Source organism: Arachis hypogaea, chromosome 13 (assembly GCF_003086295.3).
Source record: "Arachis hypogaea cultivar Tifrunner chromosome 13, arahy.Tifrunner.gnm2.J5K5, whole genome shotgun sequence".
Classification (NCBI taxonomy): Eukaryota; Viridiplantae; Streptophyta; class Magnoliopsida; order Fabales; family Fabaceae; genus Arachis; species Arachis hypogaea.
The window spans coordinates 106557540-106576547 of record NC_092048.1 but is presented as its reverse complement, the minus strand read 5'-3'; the positions used below and the strand labels follow the sequence as shown (position 1 = coordinate 106576547).

General features: G+C 40.0%; 1 non-coding gene across 1 annotated transcript; it reads left to right on the top strand.

The window, feature by feature from the left end:
• Positions 1–18388: 18388 nt before the first annotated feature.
• LOC112738957 (small nucleolar RNA R71) lies at positions 18389–18496 on the top strand. Its single transcript, XR_003169903.1, has one exon. It is a non-coding gene; the product is annotated as a small nucleolar RNA R71 (small nucleolar RNA).
• Positions 18497–19008: the final 512 nt, after the last annotated feature.

Below are 19008 nucleotides of genomic sequence, written 5' to 3'. Positions count from 1 at the left end.
TATAAAAGTAATCCCTGAAAGAGACCTGAACAAGGTCCAAGAAAGAGGATTACAAAAATAACTTAGAAGGGCCCGACATGACGAAGTCGGCCCAAAACATAAAAGTTATAAAAGTAATCCCTGAAAGAGACTTGAACAAGGTCCAAGAAAGAGGATTACAAAAATAACTTAGAAGGGCCCGACATGACGAAGTCGGCCCAAAACATAAAATTTATAAAAGTAATCCCTGAAAGAGACCTGAACAAGGTCCAAGAAAGAGGATTACAAAAATAACTTAGAAGGGCCCGACATGATGAAGTCGGCCCAAAACATAAAAGTTATAAAAGTAATCCCTGAAAGAGACCTGAACAAGGTCCAAGAAAGAGGATTACAAAAATAACTTAGAAGGGCCTGACATGACGAAGTCGGCCCAAAACATAAAAGTTATAAAAGTAATCCCTGAAAGAGACCTGAACAAGGTCCAAGAAAGAGGATTACAAAATAACTTAGAAGAACCCAACGCGAAGAAGTCGATCTAAAACATAAAGCTACAAAAATAATCCCTGAAAGAGACCTAAAAAGGGGTCCAAAAAAGAGGATTATCAACAACAGCTCGGACAAAACCGACATAATGAAATCGGCGACTTCAGCGTTATACAACAAAAATTTCCAACACTCCCAAAAAACTAGAAAGGTGCTAAGACAAGTGCAGACAGATGTGATATAAAAACCGCTAGCTATAATAATGGCAAGCTTCAGAAGCCACCAAAATCAGCCCCAAAAGCTTGGAAATTACTTTGTTTTTCAAAATAAAGTTTCTAAACAAGCAACCAAGAGAGTGTCAACAGTCAGCAAAATACCATTTACAAAAAATAAACAGTTCAAAAGCCCACAGACAGGGCCATACACAAATAACTAAAGAGGATCCAGAGGTTTCCCAGAAGCAGCATCAACATGGGGCGAAGGAGGACGAGTCTGGAGGGGCACAGCATCCACCGTCCCATCATCTCGATTCAATATCTGACAATCAGGCTCGGGCTCGGGATGACTAATCCTGCCAGGAGGAGCTGAAGAAGTCGGCACAACAGTGGCTTTGGCAACTGGCACAGGCAGAGGTTCAACATCGTCATCGTCAAGGTCGTCAGGAACAATCTTGCCCTCCTTCACGACATTGTCCAAGCTGAAAAGAGTAAGGTCGAGCTCGGGAGCAAGAACTCGAACTTGCTCCTTCAGGTTCTCATAAGCAGCATTTACGCTGCCCACAAGGTGACCCTGGAGCTCAGCATAGTCAACCCGGGCAGACTCCAACTCTTCTCTGAGATGCATTACTTCACGGTAGGATGTGACATAGCTATCCTTGTGCCTCAATGCCGTATCCTCAGCCAACTTCACGGAAGCCGCCAAGGCCATAGAACTAGACTTTTCAGCCTCTAATTCTTTCTCCACCTTCGCCAACTTTACCTCCAGCTCCTCCTTCAGACCTTTTATTCTATCAAACTCCGCCTTAGCCTTCAGCATGAAAGATTTTGTAGCATGAACCGGGATACCCTGAGCAGTTCGAAAAAGAGCCGCACCCATATGAGCCATCTTCACACTACTTCTAGTTATGAACTCCAGGTGATGAAGAATGGACACATCATCCATTGGAAGACCTCCATAGGGGGCAATCTGTTGGTCGACAAACTCGACGGCATCAAAATCAGGGGCATCAAGGTTAAAAGGCTCAGATGTTTTTTGCTTTTTCGGAGGAGGAACGCCAACACCAGCAGCTGAAGTTTGCGGAGGGTCAGTCAGATGAACCCGGGGAGTAGGGATCACCCTCCTCGGCCAAGGTGAATTCGGCACGGATGGCTTCGATTGAACCTGGGACGATCCCTCTCCGGCCGCTTTGACCGAGATGTTTTGGGAGACAGTAGCCTTCCTGGCCCTCTTGAAGGCCTTCATAGATTCATTATTTTTAATCATATCTGCAAGCAACACATAACAGTGAGAAATCAAGTTACAAATCAGAAAAGAGCTTGCAGAAAATAAAATCAACAGACAAAGAAAGAAAATGAATTACTACCCAGCTCAGCTCCGAGAAGTGAGGGGTCCCCTAAGAATTTCTTGGTATTAAGATAGGGAGGCTCCCCCCAATTCTCCTCTAACACAGTCACAAAGGCCTGCTCGACCTCATCCAACATCTCCCATGAATACCTCGACACAACAACGTTCTTTTGCCACTCTAAAAGAAAAGTGGGCTCATCATTCTCATCTAGAAAAAAGGGCCGAGCTCCTTCAACAGCTCGGACCTTGAAGAAATAGTTCTTAAAATCACGAAACGACTCGTCATACATAGAAAAAACTTTCTTCCCTTGCGAAGCTCGGAAAGAAATCCAGGCAGCCTTTTTCTTCACTACCCCAGGTTTTGTCAAGACAAACAAATAAAAGAAAAGGGATTGCGAGGCAGGGGCGTCAAGTTCACGACACAACAATTGAAAGATCTTTATAAAGCCCCAAGAATTGGGGTGAAGTTGGGATGGAGCTACATTGCAAGACCACAACAGATTGGTCTCAAAAGGAGTAAAAGGAATGGTGATGCTCATCTGGCCAAAGAAGAAATCGTATGCATAGAAAAAAGGATGGTCTCCAGCAACTCGAGTAGAGAAACAAACTCTCTCTTCAGAAGTAGGGGGTACAAGCTCATAATTATTTTCCTCACTATCACTATTACAAACCCTATGATATTGCCTAAGCTACTGACAAAATTCAGAATCAACCAAAGAAACACATAAAAGAACCATCGAATCCACCCAATCAGCCATGCCCTCAGGGACTTGAGAAGATGTTTCAACAATATTCTTGCGAGAAGACATGAGGTCAACTAGTCCTACAGCAAGAAAAGAAGAAAAGGGATTACTAACCCAAACATCTCGGATAAAGTCAAAAACCATATCAGAACAGCTCGGACAAGCATGACACCAGAGCAATACAAGCAACAAAAGGAAACCCCAGGACCCACACTAAAGATCCAGGGGCATCCTTTGGAGGCAACTTATGGAACAAGGACTCAGGAAAACCTACAAGTCTACATCTCTACACATATTAACAGGAAGATAACACTCTGAGAAGAAAGCCACGAGCTACAAATCAAATAAAGTCATCAAAATAACTACCTCACAAATTCACAGTCGCAGACGGAACTACCAAGCAACGAAAGTATCAACAAGAAGTCATCAAAGACGCCACCTTTTTCAGAAAATAAACACCCCAAATAAACAAGCCACTAGGAAAAATCGTTACTTTCTACAAAGGATCATCAATAAAATCATCAACAGAGCGAAAGTCATCAAAAGGAGCAACCTTCTGGGCAAAGTAAAATAGGTTCATAAAAAACCAGAAAAACATGCAACACAGCAACAAGCGAGTACGGCAATGCAAAAAGATTCAAGCTTTCCAAACATGCATTCAAAACCAAAACTTTAACAAGAACCGAAGAAAAAAAAACAACAAAAGAAGCACAAAGAAAGAAAAATCAACCTGAACGAAGGAAGAAGCTTCGAAGGAGATTGAAAATGGAAAGACGGAATCACCCAGAAAATCGCCGAATGACGCCGCAACGCAAGAAAGGCAAAGTGTAGGCGAAAACAGAAAGCGAGAGAGTGAAGGGAGAAGTTACAAAGAAAAATGAAGAAGAGAAACTATTTCTGATTACAAAATTCAAAATAAAAAGCCAAGGAAAACGGGGCAATTAAAACCAATTAATGAAGGTATTAAACCCTCGCACGTTCCCAATAACAGAGCGCTGATATAAAAGCGCGCACTTTTAAAGGAAAACGTTCCACATTCAAAAAATTTCTACAAGGAAAGAAATCGACAAATGCTCGAGTTCGGTTTCACTAGAGAAGGATCGAAGTCAAGGACTCGACCTCAAAAAAGAAGACCGAGCTCAAGCAGGTGCATTGTTCACACCCTGGGTCGAGCTATCCGATCCGGGATGTTTAGTAACAAAGCGACCGACCTCTTCAGGTCAGGCTATCTGACCTCTTCTCAAAGAGCTCGGTCAAATTGACAGGAAAGCCCAAAAAGGGGCCCAACTTAAGGAATACAACCCAAATCCAAAGGCATCCCAAGCCTACAGAGAGAAGGGTGGTTCCCTTGAAGATAAGCTGACCTCACTCAAAGATAAGATAAGATAAAGATAAAATAACTAACTTATCTTATCTAAAGAAGGTCACTCCACACTATTATAAATACACTGGAGCACCCAGGTATAACTCATACTCTGATTCTACATAAAAACCTGCTAATACCCTTGCTAACTTAAGCATCGGAGTCCCTTGCAGGTACCCCCCACCCTCCGGTGACAAAGGATCAGCAGTGCAGCTAGATCAACACATCGGACACAACAGCTCCGGCCGTCACTCACCAGCTGGACATATCATCTCCGACTAGCACAGAAGATCTCGTCCGAGATCGACCTACAGTTTCAGGTAACCCTCGGAACAGTTATCATGCGATGTTATTATGTTATTATAGCTATCGTGCTATGTCATTATGTATTACTTGACCGAGTTTCGAAAATGTAACTTAAGGATGACTTTGCTTAATGAATGTTGAAATTTCACAGGAAAAAAAAGTGATGGCAATACCATTATGAAAAAGAAAACACTATAATATTAATAACGACAATCCCGTTCTACAATACAACAATAACGACAACTACAAATGTAACACCTTACCACACAGAGCTTTACGCTTAAGTCGCAAATAAGTGGTGGTGAGGTATTACAACCTCTAAAAGACAAAATAAGTACTTATGTATATATGAAGAATGTAAGACCCATAAATTTTGAAAAATGGCTATCATGAGCTAATTTCAAATTCATTATTTCTGTAGCTTTAATTTCAGAAATTTCCTTATTAAAGAAAATTAAAGCAAGTTTCGATTAATTGAATTTGAAATAAATCCAGATTATTATCCAATTTTACAATTATTGAACTATTTTCTATATTCAAATTATGAAGTTTGTGGTTGTAAAATAATAAGGATTTTTATATGATTTGGACTAAATAATTAATATTTTAAAATATTGATACTACTGTTTTGGAAAAATAAAGGATTTAATTATATTATTTCTAATTATTTGATTTGGACATTTTATTGAAAATAATTTATAAAATTGATGAGCAAATAGTATTTTCTATATGCAATTAGTGTTGGATTTACTTTGGGTTTCAATTACTATACTATTCCCAATTTTATTTGAAATTACTAATTTGCCTCTAACCCTAATTTTACTCAAAAACCCTAACCCTGAAACCCTAACCTAGTGACCCGGTTTCCTTCTCACCCAACCCAGCAGCTGCACACACTAATGACCATAGTAGCAGTAGCAGTCGTCACCCCCTAACTCCCCTTTTCCTCACTCTTAGCGGCACACAATCAAACACACACACACACACACACACACACACACACACACACACACACACACACACACACACACACACACACACACACAGAGGAGGGCGCGCCAGCCAGGAAGGTTGCTGTCACCGCCAGCAGGTCGGCGCCGATTCCAACAGTGGCGTCGTTGCCAGCCGTGCTATCAGAGAGAGAGATCAGGCAGAAAGGGGAAAAGGGGAAGGGACCACGGAGAAGAAGAGGAGGAGAGGAAGAAATCGCGCTGGCGTGTTGGGCTCCATCGCCGCCATCGCGTCATCGCCATCACCCATGGAGCCACGAGCTACAACCAATCGCCGCTGCGTCGTGTCGAGGAGGAAGGCCGAGACTCGGCGACGCTGGAAGAGAAGGAGACACGTGCTAGATGAGCTGCGTCCAGTCGCCGCCATCACGCCACTGACTGCCACCGTTCTGCCGTCACCGTCAATAGAGGTTCTGCCAGGAGAGAGAGGATGCACAAGGAGGAGCCCGACGTGCGTGAAGAAGAAGAGGAGAGGTCCGAGGCTGAGGTGGTTCCCGTCACTGCCGTCTGTCTCCGTCGGAACTGCCGCCGTCAGAAAAGGGGTTCAGGCCGCCGCAGGTGTCGCTGCCGGAGATGGGAGCTGCATCTCTGTGATTCTGGCTACTGGGAGTGGTTCTGTGACTTCCGGGACCACCGCCAAAGCCTCTGGTTGTTTTTGCCGTCGCCAGAAAACTCTGCCGGTAAAGGTTTTAATTGTGGTTTCTGTCCTTTTTGAATTTCGAAAATACTATAGTCACTGCGTGTTGGTTTCAGTTGTCGTGATTGGAATTTGTCGCCGTTGCCGCTTGAGGTGGCTGCCGGGCTGCCACCGAACTGGCTTGGAGACTGCCGCTGTTTCGTTTTAGCCATTCTTTCTTAGTTTCGGTAAGTAATTATGTTTTGAAATGCCATGCGTTAGTGTCCCGTACGTGTATTAAAGCCTTTACGGTATTAATGTTCTTAGGATTTAGTAACTGAGGTTACATGTTATAATTTAGAGCTGTTTATGCTGCTGCAAAAATGTGTGGGGTTGTGCTTTGAAGCTGCCTTTGGTTTTGGGTCGAGACGAAAGGATTTCTGAGAGGAGTTTGGATTATAGTTTTAATTTGTCGAGGTAGGGGCGCTTTCCGAAAACTATATTTTATATATTGAAATTATTACATATGGATACTGATGTGAGACCTGTATATTTGGTGATTGTATCAGTCCTATGTATTGTTTGTTTCCCTGAATGATTGTGAATGTTTGTTTGATCGGATTGTTGTGCAGCTTTGTAAAACGGAATGTTCTTGAGGTTGTTTCATTTAAAGATTTGAGATCGAGTTAATCCATTGGGACTTGATTTGAGTTGAGTTAATTTTCTTGATAATGTGAAAAATAGAATGCACTTTTGGATTCAGCCTGGTTTGCTTTAATTAATTTGGTTTTGATAAATGAATTGTTGCTGAACCATTTCTCTAAAGTTTTGGAAATGGGTTAATCGGTTGATAATGATTTGATTTTGAAACGGCTTCCTTGAGTTATGAAAACGAGGTGACTGTTGGATTTAGCTTGCTCTCGAACTGATTTTTGATCTGAACCATTGAAAAGGATTGTGGAATGGTTTTGTTGGGACCCGAACCGGGTGGCAAAGTCCAAGTTTTAGGGGAGGTGCTGCTGAAATTCCGGTAGAATCCGGGACATTATTGAAAGGTATCTGGAAAAATTATGAGTTAAAGGCTTCTACTGTTTTATTTGAATTATCAAGAAAGGGATGATTCATGCTTTTGAAATGAATTATTAAAGAGAAAATTGTGATTTAGTCTTGTTTCTTAAGAAAAGCATTGTATCTCTTTTGGGAGAGAGTTATTTAGATGAAACTTATGTTTTAAAGCTGTTTTAAATGTGACAAGGGCTATGCCTTTGAATTTGACTTGAGGGTTCCGATTAGGGGAGTTCCAGTGACTTTGAAAGAACCTGAACGTCTATTGACAAGTTCATTTTAAAAATGTTTTGGGAAAGGTTTTAAGTACTCTTTAAATTTTGAATTTCTGCAAGACTAAAACAATTTTGAGCAGTTTGAAACGCTTTAGAATTTATCATGGGGATTGAAGCTGGTTTTGCTTAAGTAAAGGAAACGGCTTTGAAAGAAGTAAATGATTACGTGACTCGGTTTGACTTAGATCCTATTTTTATCATTCAAATTCAGGAAGCCAATGTTTTAATGATTTTAACTGATTTGAGGAAATGAGTTATGTTATTCTCCCCTAAAGACTTGAGACTCTGCCGAGGCACTTTTGTTATAAAATCCCGTTGTTGGGTGGATGGTTTTGAATATTTCAAAAGAGATCTTTAACTTGCCATGGTTTTGGAAGTTTTGGAAAGAGAACGCCGAGAGTGGCTTCGTTTTAAAAATAAGACTTACTTTGAGTAAGGGTGGCTTATGAGCCTGAGATGATTTGAGAAATGAGATCTTTAAAGCCAAGGCTGAAAAGAGTTGAAATTTGATTTCAAAGTTAAATGAATTAAGAAAAAGTGATTTATGACTTGAATGCCGATTTTATGAATTTGATGATGTTGGATGGTGGAAGTGCTATTTTGTTATGAGCCGGAATGGCTGTGTATGATTATGAATTTCGGCTGGTTTTGGATTGAACTATGAGTCGGATGGCTGACTCTGAATTATGAATTTAAGCCAGAAAGGCTGAGATTAATGTTGATTCATGGCTGAGAATGAATGCATATATGCTGAAATATTGATAATTGTGATTTTGCACTTCCACTATCTGAGATACGGGTTTCCCTGGGTAGTAGCAGTGGCTAGCCACTATGTGCTTCAGGTTGAGACTTGAGACTCTGCTAACCCTATGTCGTAAGTGTGACCGGGTACTGTGAAAGTTCTGGATGAGCTCGCCGTCGTGAATATACACCAGTGAGGGTGATGGATATGGATTATGATTATGATCATGATGATGATCGAGAAATAACTCGAGTTGGGGATGCACGACAGAAGGACAGTCCAATGGTTAGCTACCAGGACTTGTCGGGTTGGCTATATAACCAGCAGATGATATCATTAGCCACTAAGACAGGCATGCATTCATTTGCATCTATGTGACTTTGTTTGGGTGTGCATATTGTACTTGGTTTGTCTTTGTGAGTACTTGTGATTAACTGCTAATTATTCTACTTGCTGTAATTGTTTGTTTGTACTTGAACCTTCCTACTTGTGTTTGCAACTAAAACTCTGTAGGATTGTGGTGGATTGGCTGCTGTTGGATTGTTTGGGCCTAGGGCCATGATTGAAATGAGATGGACCGATGGTTGGTTTCGGTTTTGTGTTTCTGGTTTAGAAAAAATAGGAAAGGCTAATTTGGTTCAGCATAGATAAACCGTTTTGAAAGGCTTTTGAGTTTTTGAGAATTGATCAGTTCCTCTTTCAGAAAAGATTTTAGACTTTACTTTTATTGTAAACCGTTGTTTTTGAAAAAGAGGCATAAGACGGTTATTAGTCACTGGTACGGTTTACCTTCACGTATCTTATTACAGTAATTCCCAAAAACCCTCTACTGAGAACCCTTTCAAGGATGATGTTCTCACCCCCTACAATTTTTCCCCTTTCAGGATACGGACGCAGAAGTCACGAAGAGCTTATCAAGTTGTTGTCGTGATGTTTTGTATTGCTTTAGTTACTGTTTATTGTTCCCTTGCCTTTATCTTTATACATTATGTAAGAGGGATAGGAATTGTTTTGGTTAATACTTGTAAAGTTATATATATATATATATATATATATATATATATATATATATATATATGTGTATGTACTTGAAGATCGGGATTTCTGTTTAGTAAAGAATTTTTATAAAAATAATCGCATTGGTAGTATAGTTTCTAAACCAACAGAGAATCCTTTCGTACAAAAGTTTTGGTTGTCACTTAAGCAAACCCAATAAAATTGATAACCGAAGTATTGAAACCTCAGGTCGTCTTCTCAAGGAATTGCAGGGAGGTATGATTTATTATTGGTTATGTAAAAAGATATGTTTTTGGGTTTTTTAAAATAAGGAACAAGTAATTTAAACAAAGGAGAGTCAAGTGGACTAATTAATTTGATCCTCAAGTCCTAGTCAACTCCTATGGAAAGACTAGAGTTATTGGAGTACAAATTAACCAGCAGAGAATTCCAATTTCAATCAACAGCTGAGTTTGATAACTCAAGTGTTGCTAATTACTTAACCAAAGCCAAAAGGGGAAAATAAATCTAAATTGAATTGAAAGCATCATAAATAAAACAATCATTAATCTGAAATACCTCAAATTACATTTAAACATAAATTCAAATTCTAACATGGAAAGTTTGTAAATCAATAATGAAAAGATAAATGACAATTAAAGTAATGGAATAAATAAAAGTAGAAAATAAATTAAAGGAATATTGAACCTGTGATTGAAGAGATCATAGCTTAAACATAATATAAATCCTATATCCTAATCCTAAGAGAGAGGAGAGAGCCTCTCTCTCTAAAACTACATCTAATCCTAAAATTATCAATTATTCTATCACTAAGTTGTTCCATTTTTTGATTTCTTCATTCTCTGGTTTATATTCTGTGTTTCTGATTTGGATTTGGGCCGAAAAAGGGTCCAGAAATTGCTGGGGGCGTTTTCTGCAGATTCTTGTACGTGGCGTCTGTCACGCGTTCGCGTGGGTCACGCGCTCGCATGGCCTGGGAGTTTTCCTTATCACGCGTACGCGTTAGTCACGCATACACGTCATTTGCGTTCTGCTCAAGGCGCGCGACCGCGTCGTCCACACGTACGCGTTGATGCCATTTCGCGCTAGGCACGCGTTCGCGTCGTCCATGCGTTCGCGTCGCTGCCTTTTCTTCAAAACTCCATTTTTGTGTTTTCCTTCTATTTTTGTATGTTTCCTTTCTGTCCTTTAAGCCATTCCTGCCCTATGAGACCTGAAAATACTTAACACACAAATCACGACATCGAATGGTAATAAAGGGTAATTAAAATTAATATTTTTAAAGCATAGGAAACATGTTTTTCACATATATCATAAAATAAGAAAGAAATAGTAAAACCATGCAATTTATATGAATAAGTGGGTGAAGAATTGATAGAAACACTCAATTTGAGCACAAATTATATCATAAAATATGGGTTTATCAACCTCCCCACACTTAAACAATAGCATGTCCTCATCCTAAATCCAAGAGAAAGGGTAAAGTTAGAATGGTGGAATCTCATGCAATGCAATCTATTCTAAATGCAAGCTACCTAAATGAATCATGCAATTTTAATTATCATCCACCTATATATATAGAGCTTACATGTGGTTAATTTGGTTCATATTCCCAAGGAATCATATAGCCAAGCCTAAATCATGTTGAAGCACTTTCACAATTGAGTTGGGTAAAAATATTTCACAAACTTGCAAGACAATTAACAATTAAACAGAGATATATGGTGATGAGCTATTGAACCCTCACTGGATTTTGGGGTTACTCTCTAGTCACTCAGTGTTTGGGGTTAATCACTCTATTCTTTTCCATTCCTACTTTCTAAAACTTTGTTCTTCATCTAACCAATCAACAAATATACAATGTATACATACAAACATCATGAGGTCTTTTTCAAGGTTGTAATGGGGCCAAGGTAAAGGTAAGGGTATATATATAAGGCTAAGTGAGCTATAAGTTGAATCCTTAATTAGTCTAAGATCTCACCTAACATATACATAAAAATTCAAAACTATCCTGGTCTTCCCAATTTTTCCACTTTTGTGTCTCATACTCATGTACCAAATTTATTTTTGATTTTACTTCCATGTGCATTGATCATTAAACTTATTATTAGGGTAATTTTGTCCCATTATTTATTTATTTAACTAAAAGAAATTTTTTTTAATTTTTTTTGAAAGCATAAACATAACATTTTCAATGCACATGGTGTTTTGGTTTAATTTGATTTCACATGAGCATGCTCCCAAATTTCTGATTATTTTATTACTTTAATCCTTTCCTACAAGCCCATGTTCCCACATTCTCCCCACACTTGGTTGATACACAATCTCTATCTTAAGCTAACCAAGGATTCAACCTGGGATTTTTAATTTTTTTTTCTGCTTAAGGCTAGTGATGTGGTTATAGAACAATAGGGGATTAAAAGGCTCAAGGAGGCTAACAAGGGTGATGTAAAAGGTAAGCTTATTTGGGATAAGTGAGCAAAATTTTAAATAATGGCCTCAATCATATATTGGTATGTATCTACATTCTATATTGGACATATAGACTGAAACAAAGTAAAGATCACCAGAATAAAAAAGAAGGGCGAACACACAAGAATGAAATAATTATGGTTAAATAATGTAACCATACAAATAAGCTCAAAAACTCACAGGCTGTGTGTTCTTTAGCTCAAAAACCATATATCAGTTATGTATGTCATGCAAGTAGAAATCAAGAGTTCCCATTATGCTCAATGTGAATCTTAGGATGGCTCTTAAAATCTTAGTGTTCTTCCTTGAAGAAATATTGTTAACTAACTCACATTTATTGCTATATATATATACAGTGTGTGGATTATTATGATTCTGTTATCCTAAAGTTTCTAGTTTACTCTTTTTATTTTCAATTAATCCAAATTATCATGTGCTAAAAAGGGTAAACTAAACTAAATAATCCATATTTTCTCTATCACAACTTAATAAGCTAAAAGTGCAAACTAAACTAAATATCTAAGATAAATATATAGATTTAAGTGCAAAATACAGAAATACTGTAAAAATATAGAAAAATGTGCAAGTATTGAAAGATAAATAAGATAAGGTAAAATAAAAATAAAAATAAAAATACAAAAAAATAAACAAAATAGGATAAAAAGAGAGTCTGAAAAGTGGTTCACCAAAATAAAGTACGCCAGAGATGGCGACCTCCCCACACTTAATTAATAGCATCGTCCTCGATGCTCAGTCAAGCTGGGTGTGAGAAGTGTCATCTCCGGAAGGATGTGCAGTAGGTGTCTCTGTGGTGGGCTGAGGATCTGCAGTCTGGATGAGTGTTGGAGGGTCTGCCTACTGTAGTGGGGGCTCTTCATGCTGTGGTGCAGCCTGCTCAGCTCCTACCTACTCAGCCTCTGCCTGCTCAGCCTCTGCATGTGCCTCCTCCTCATGATCATCCGCCTCCTCCTCAGATGGCTCAGAAGGGGTGTCAGGCTCGGAGGGGATGTTGTGGTGGCCAGATCGAATCATCAACTTTAAGTGCTCATAGCGTCGCTTGTTGCGACGCTATGAGCACTCATATCGCCACTGGTTGCGGCGCTCCATCTGGTCCAACCGGTCAAATAGGCGATGCACGAGGTGGAAGATGGGCTGTGAAGTAGGTGAGGGTGCAGTAGTGGTGGTGGGTACGGCAGTGGATGCAGAAGGAGCAGCAGAAGATGTGGCAACCTCAGCAGAGTCAATGAGAAAAGGAGGTCTGTACCCTAAAGCCTGAAACTTCCTGCTGTGAGGAATGATCTTCTTGCAGTCTGCAGCAGTTGGCTTCTCATCTGTCGGCTCCCAGGGCACCTCAGCTCGGCAGCCCAGCTGGGTGATCAGATAAGGGAAAGGGATAGTGCCTCTGACATGGACCCTGGGCATATAATACCTGATGAAACGTGGAAGATACAGGTCCTTACCCTCGATCACACACCAGATGAGGGTGATCATAGCAGCGGGCACCTCTGTCTCATGAGTGCTCGACATCACGTAGTTACTCAGGATCTGCTGCCAAAGCCGAGCCTCATCATTCAAATATATCAGCTTGATTCCCTTAGGCATCACTGTATTCTTTTCCATGACCCATGGGGCAGTAGGATCAAGGGCTATACTCTGCTTGACTGCGTCCCAGTCAAATCTCATGTATCGCATATCCTCTTCAGCCTTTTGGTAACCGTCAGGCTGATCTGACTTAGGCTGAAGCTGGAGGATATCCTCAATAGCTTCCTCAGTGACTAAAATCTGTTTCCCTTTGAGGTGCACTGTATCCAGGGAAGTCTTGAAATAGTTACAGTAAAATTCTCTGACCCAGGATGCATTGACTTCTGTCAAGTTCCTTTCCAAGAAGAACCAGCCTCTTTGTGTTATCTGTTCGGAGGTGTACTAGGTGAGTTCTTCTGGAATTTTAAGAGTTCTTTCCAGGTAGAGGTTCCTGGAAGTGGCAAACACTGGATACTTTAGCTCACAGTATCTGTTTGCAAATTTGACTTGATCTGTGGCAGTGAGGAGCTGGTCGGCCTTTTCCTGCGGGGTAAAGTTCTTTTCCCGCCAGGAATCGTCGTGGAGGATATCCAAAATAGATGTAGAGGCTTCTCCTCTTTTTCTTTTGCCTGTTGTTGCTTTGCCTTTTCCCTTACTTTTGGGATCAGATATCCTGAAAAGCAAAAATTACAGGGTACAGTTTAAGAACTAAAGCAGGAAAGCAAGTAAGCAAATAGGATTTATCAATATAAATATAAAGGCAAAAGAGTAATAAAAGCATGTAAAGAGTTAAATATAAGTAAATTTTTGGACTGTATGCAAGTGAAAAGTCCGAGAGTAAAAATCACAATCCAAAATAAATTATATGTGGAAATCTTGTTAATTAGGAAAAACAGTAATCATGCCTTTGAGTTAGAAAGTTAAAGTAGTTAGGTAAATAGAAAAGTTAGAGAGTTAAAGTGGCTAGTAAGTAAAAAGAAAGTTAAAGTAAGTGGCATGATAACGGGTTTCCTGGTTAACAATAAATTCACAAACCTGAAGAATAATCAACTCATATTCAAGCAAAAATTTGTAGATTATTGATGATAACTTATAAAATTTACAAAAGGAGAAGGAAATCATCAATAATTCAATTTGGTAATTTGGGAACAAGAAAGAGTGAGAATGCAAGTCCATTCATTCATTACTAGGCTAGCTTGAAACTAAACAGCACAAAACTTGAATTTTCTAAAACCAGTTCATGAATGGGAGTTGAGTGAATAATTTGAAAAAAATTTGGGCAGCATTCCGGCTAAAATTGGATGTTCCTGGGTAACAAACAGTAAGAAAATCAGTTCATATAACAGTAAATAGTGCTGAAAAGATTAACAAATAGTAAGAACATGAAAGAACAGTCTAACAGCAGCATCAACATGAAAGAATAACATATGAACAGCGCATCATCACAACAAATTCAGAATTACGAATAAGATAAAAATAGGTAGCACGAACGGTGCAATTTATCAGGCCTAAATCCACTAATCACATCCTAGCTACCTAACCACCTAAAATCCACTACGATCATGCATTTCTAACTATCCTAATTTTGAACAGAAACTAAAAAATTAACTAACTAACTAATCAATGGAATAAAAAAATTTCAGTGTTCGGCAGAACCTGGTGTGTAGAGGAATAAATGTATGGATTAGAGAGATGGTGAGAGTGTGGTGGTGGTGTTGGTGACGCGGCGGCGATGGGTGGCGGCACGGCGGTGGTTTGGTGGCGGGGCAATGGGGATGTGTGGTGGTTGTGGGTTTAAGGGAAGGAGGAGAAGAGATGAGGGGGTGAGGGTTGTGTTGTGGTGGGTGATAATGCGAAATTGTTACTCAGAGGTTGTAAAATTTGTTGTTCGTTCTCTCCCTGGTAATGGCGCCAACAAACTGGTGCACAATACCATGGTCCAAGCATAACTTCACAACTTCGCACAACTAACCAGCAAGTGCACTGGGTCGTCCAAGTAATAAAACCTTACGTGAGTAAGGGTCGATCCCACGGAGATTGTCGGCTTGAAGCAAGCTATGGTCACCTTGTAAATCTCAGTCAGGCGGATATCAAATGGTTATGGAGTTTTCGAATAATAATAAATAAATAGAAAAGATAGAAATACTTATGTAATTCATTGTTTAGAATTTCAGATAAGCGTATAGAGATGCGTTTGTTCCTCTGAACCTCTGCTTTCCTGCTGTCTTCATCCAATCAATCCTACTCCTTTCCATGGCTGGCTTTATGTAAGGGCATCACCGTTGTCAATGGCTACATCCCATCCTCTCTGTGAAAATGGTCCGATGTGCTCTCACTGCATGGCTAATCATCTGGAGGTTCTCGATCATACTGGAATAGGATTTACTATCCTTTTGCGTCTGTCACTACACCCAGCACTCGCGAGTTTGAAGTTTGTCACAGTCATTCAATCCCTGAATCCTACTCGGAATACCACAGACAAGGTTTAGATTTTCTGGATTCTCATGAATGCCGCCATCAATCTAGCTTATACCACGAAGATTCTGATTAAGAGATCCAAGAGATATTCATTCTATCTAAGGTGGAACGAAAGTGGTTGTCAGGCACGCGTTCGTAGGGGAATGATGATGATTGTCACGTTCATCACATTCATATTGAAGTGCGAATGAATATCTTAGAAGCGGAATAAGTTGAATTGAATAGAGAAACAGTAGTACTTTGCATTAATTCGTGAGGAACAGCAGAGCTCCACACCTTAATCTATGGAGTGTAGAAACTCTACCACTGAGCTATAGATCCTTTACATGAATCTCTCCATCTCCCATGACTTGGAGGTGGAAGCTTTTGTCTTCCCTTTTCTCTTATCTCTCTCTTTTTTTTTTTGAGGTTTCTCTGGCCTTGGGTGCCATCAATGGTTATGGAAAAGCAAAATAAGCAATGCTTTTACCACACCAAACTTAGAATGTTGCTCGCCCTCGAGCAGAAGAAGAAAGAATAGATGATGAAGAAGATGTGGAAGAAACTAGGATTATGAGGACGGAAGGTGGGGATCCTGTGGGATCCACAGATCCTGAGATGATCCTGTGAGGTTCACAGATCTTGAGGTGTTAAGGATTTACATCCCTGCACCAATTAGGCATGTAAAATGCCTTTGCATGCAATTCTGGCGTTTAAACGCCGAACTGATGCTTGTTCTGGGCGTTCAACGCCTAGATGCAGTATATTTCTGGCATTGAACGCCAGCTTCATGCTTATTTCTGGCGTTCAGCGCCAGCTCCATGCTCTGTTCTGGCGTTGAACGCCAGACAGATGCTCCTTACTGGCGTTTGAACGCCAGTGAACTCCTCCTCCAGGGTGTGCTGTTTTTAATGCTGTTTTTGATTTTTCTTCAATTTTTTCAGTTATTTTTATGACTCCACATGATCATGAACCTATGAAGACATATAACTAATAAAAATATAATTAAATAAAAATTGGGTTGCCTCCCAACAAGCGCTTCTTTAATGTCAATAGCTTGACAGTGGGCTCTCATGGAGCCTCACAGATGTTCAGAGCATTGTTGAGACTCCCTAACACCAAACTTAGAGTTTGGATATGGGAGTTCAACACCAAACTTAGAGTTTGGTTGTGGCCTCCCAATACCAAACTTAGAGTTTGACTGTGGGGGCTCTAGTTGACTCTGTTTTGAGAGAAGCTTACTGTGCCTCTTTTTCATGTTTACAGAAGGATGTCCTTGAGTTTTAAACTCAAGGGAGTCCTCATTCAATTGAAGGACTAGTTCACCTCTGTTAACATCAATCACAGCTCTTGCTGTGACTAGGAAGGGTCTTCCAAGGATGATGGATTCATCCTCATCCTTTCTAGTATCCAGGATTATGAAATCAGCAGGGATGTAAAGGCCTTCAACCTTTACTAACACGTCCTCTACTTGTCCATAAGCCTCTTTTCTTGAGTTGTCTGCCATCTCTAATGAGATTTTAGCAGCTTGCACCTCAAAGATTCCCAGTTTCTCCATTACAGAGAGTGGCATGAGGTTTATTCCTGACCCAAGGTTACATAGAGCCTTCTCAAAGGTCATGGTGCCTATGGTACAAGGTATTAGGAACTTTCCAGGATCCTGTTTCTTCTGAGGCAATCTCAGTTGATCCAATGAATTTAGTTCATTGGTGAACAGGGGAGGTTCATCTCCCCAAGTCTCTTTACCAAATAAATTGGCATTCAGCTTCATGATTGCACCAAGGAACTTGGCAACTTGCTCTTCAGTAACATTCTCATTCTCTTCAGAAGAAGAATACTCATCAGAGCTCATGAAGGGCGTAAGGAGGTTCAATGGAATCTCTATGGTCTCTAGATGAGTCTCAAATTTCTTTGGTTCCTCAGAGAAAAACTCATTATTGATCACTGGACATCCCAGGAGGTCTTCCTCTTTGGGATTCACGTCCTTATCCTCTCTTGTGGGTTCGACCATGATGGTCATATCAATGGCCTTGCACTCTCCTTTTGGATTTTCTTCTGTATTGCTTGGGAGAGCACTAGGAGGGGTTTCAGTGATTTTCTTACTCAGCTGTCCCACTTGTGCCTCCAAATTTCTAATGGAGGACCTTGTTTCATTCATAAAACTCACAGTGGCCTTAGATAGATCAGAGACTAAATTTGCTAAATTAGAGGTATTTTGTTCAGAGTTCTCTGTCTGTTGCTGAGTGGATGATGGAAAAGGCTTGCTATTGCTAAACCTGTTTCTTCCACCATTACTAAAGCCTTGTTGAGGCTTTTGTTGATCCTTCCATGAGAAATTTGGGTGATTTCTCCATGAGGGATTATAGGTGTTTCCATATGGTTCACCCATGTAATTCACCTCTGCTATTGCAGGGTTCTCAGGATCATAAGCCTCTTCTTTAGAAGATGCCTCTTGAGTACTGTTGGATGCAGCTTGCATTCCATTCAGACTTTGAGAAATCATATTGACTTGCTGAGTCAATATTTTATTCTGAGCCAATATGGCATTCAGAGTATCAATTTCAAGAACTCCCTTCTTCTGAGGCGTCCCATTACTCACAGGATTCCACTCAAAAGTGTACATGAACTGGTTATTAGTAACCATGTCAATGAGTTCTTGAGCTTCTGCAGGCATTTTTTTTAGGTGAATGGATCCACCTGCAGAAGTATCCAATGACATTTTAGCTAATTCAGACAGACCATCATAGAATATATGCAGGATGGTCCATTCTGAAAGCATGTCAGAAGGACACTTTTTGGTCAGTTGTTTGTATCTCTCCCAAGCTTCATAGAGGGATTCACCTTCTTTCTGTTTGAAGGTTTGAACATCCACTCTAAGCTTACTAAGCTTTTGAGGAGGAAAGAACTTGGCTAAGAAAGCTGTGACCAGCTTATCCCAAGAGTTCAGGCTATCCTTAGGTTGAGAGTCCAACCAGAGTCTAGCTCTGTCTCTTACAGCAAATGGGAAAAGCATGAGCCTGTACACTTCAGGATCTACTCTATTAGTCTTAACAGTATCACATATCTGCAAGAATTTAGTTAAGAACTAAAAAGGATCTTCAGATGGAAGTCCATGAAACTTGCAGTTTTGTTGCATCAGAGAAACTAGTTGAGGGTTAAGCTCAAAATTGTTTGCTCCAATGATGGGAATGGAGATGCTTCTTCCATGTAAATTGGATTTTGGTGCAGTAAAGTCACCAAGCATCTTCCTTGCATTATTATTATTTTCGGCTGCCATCTCCTCTTCTTGTTCAAAAATTTCTGAAAGGTGCTTGCTGGATTGTTGTATTTTAGCTTCTCTTAGTTTCCTCTTCAGAGTCCTTTCAGGTTCAGGGTTTGCTTCAACAAGAATGT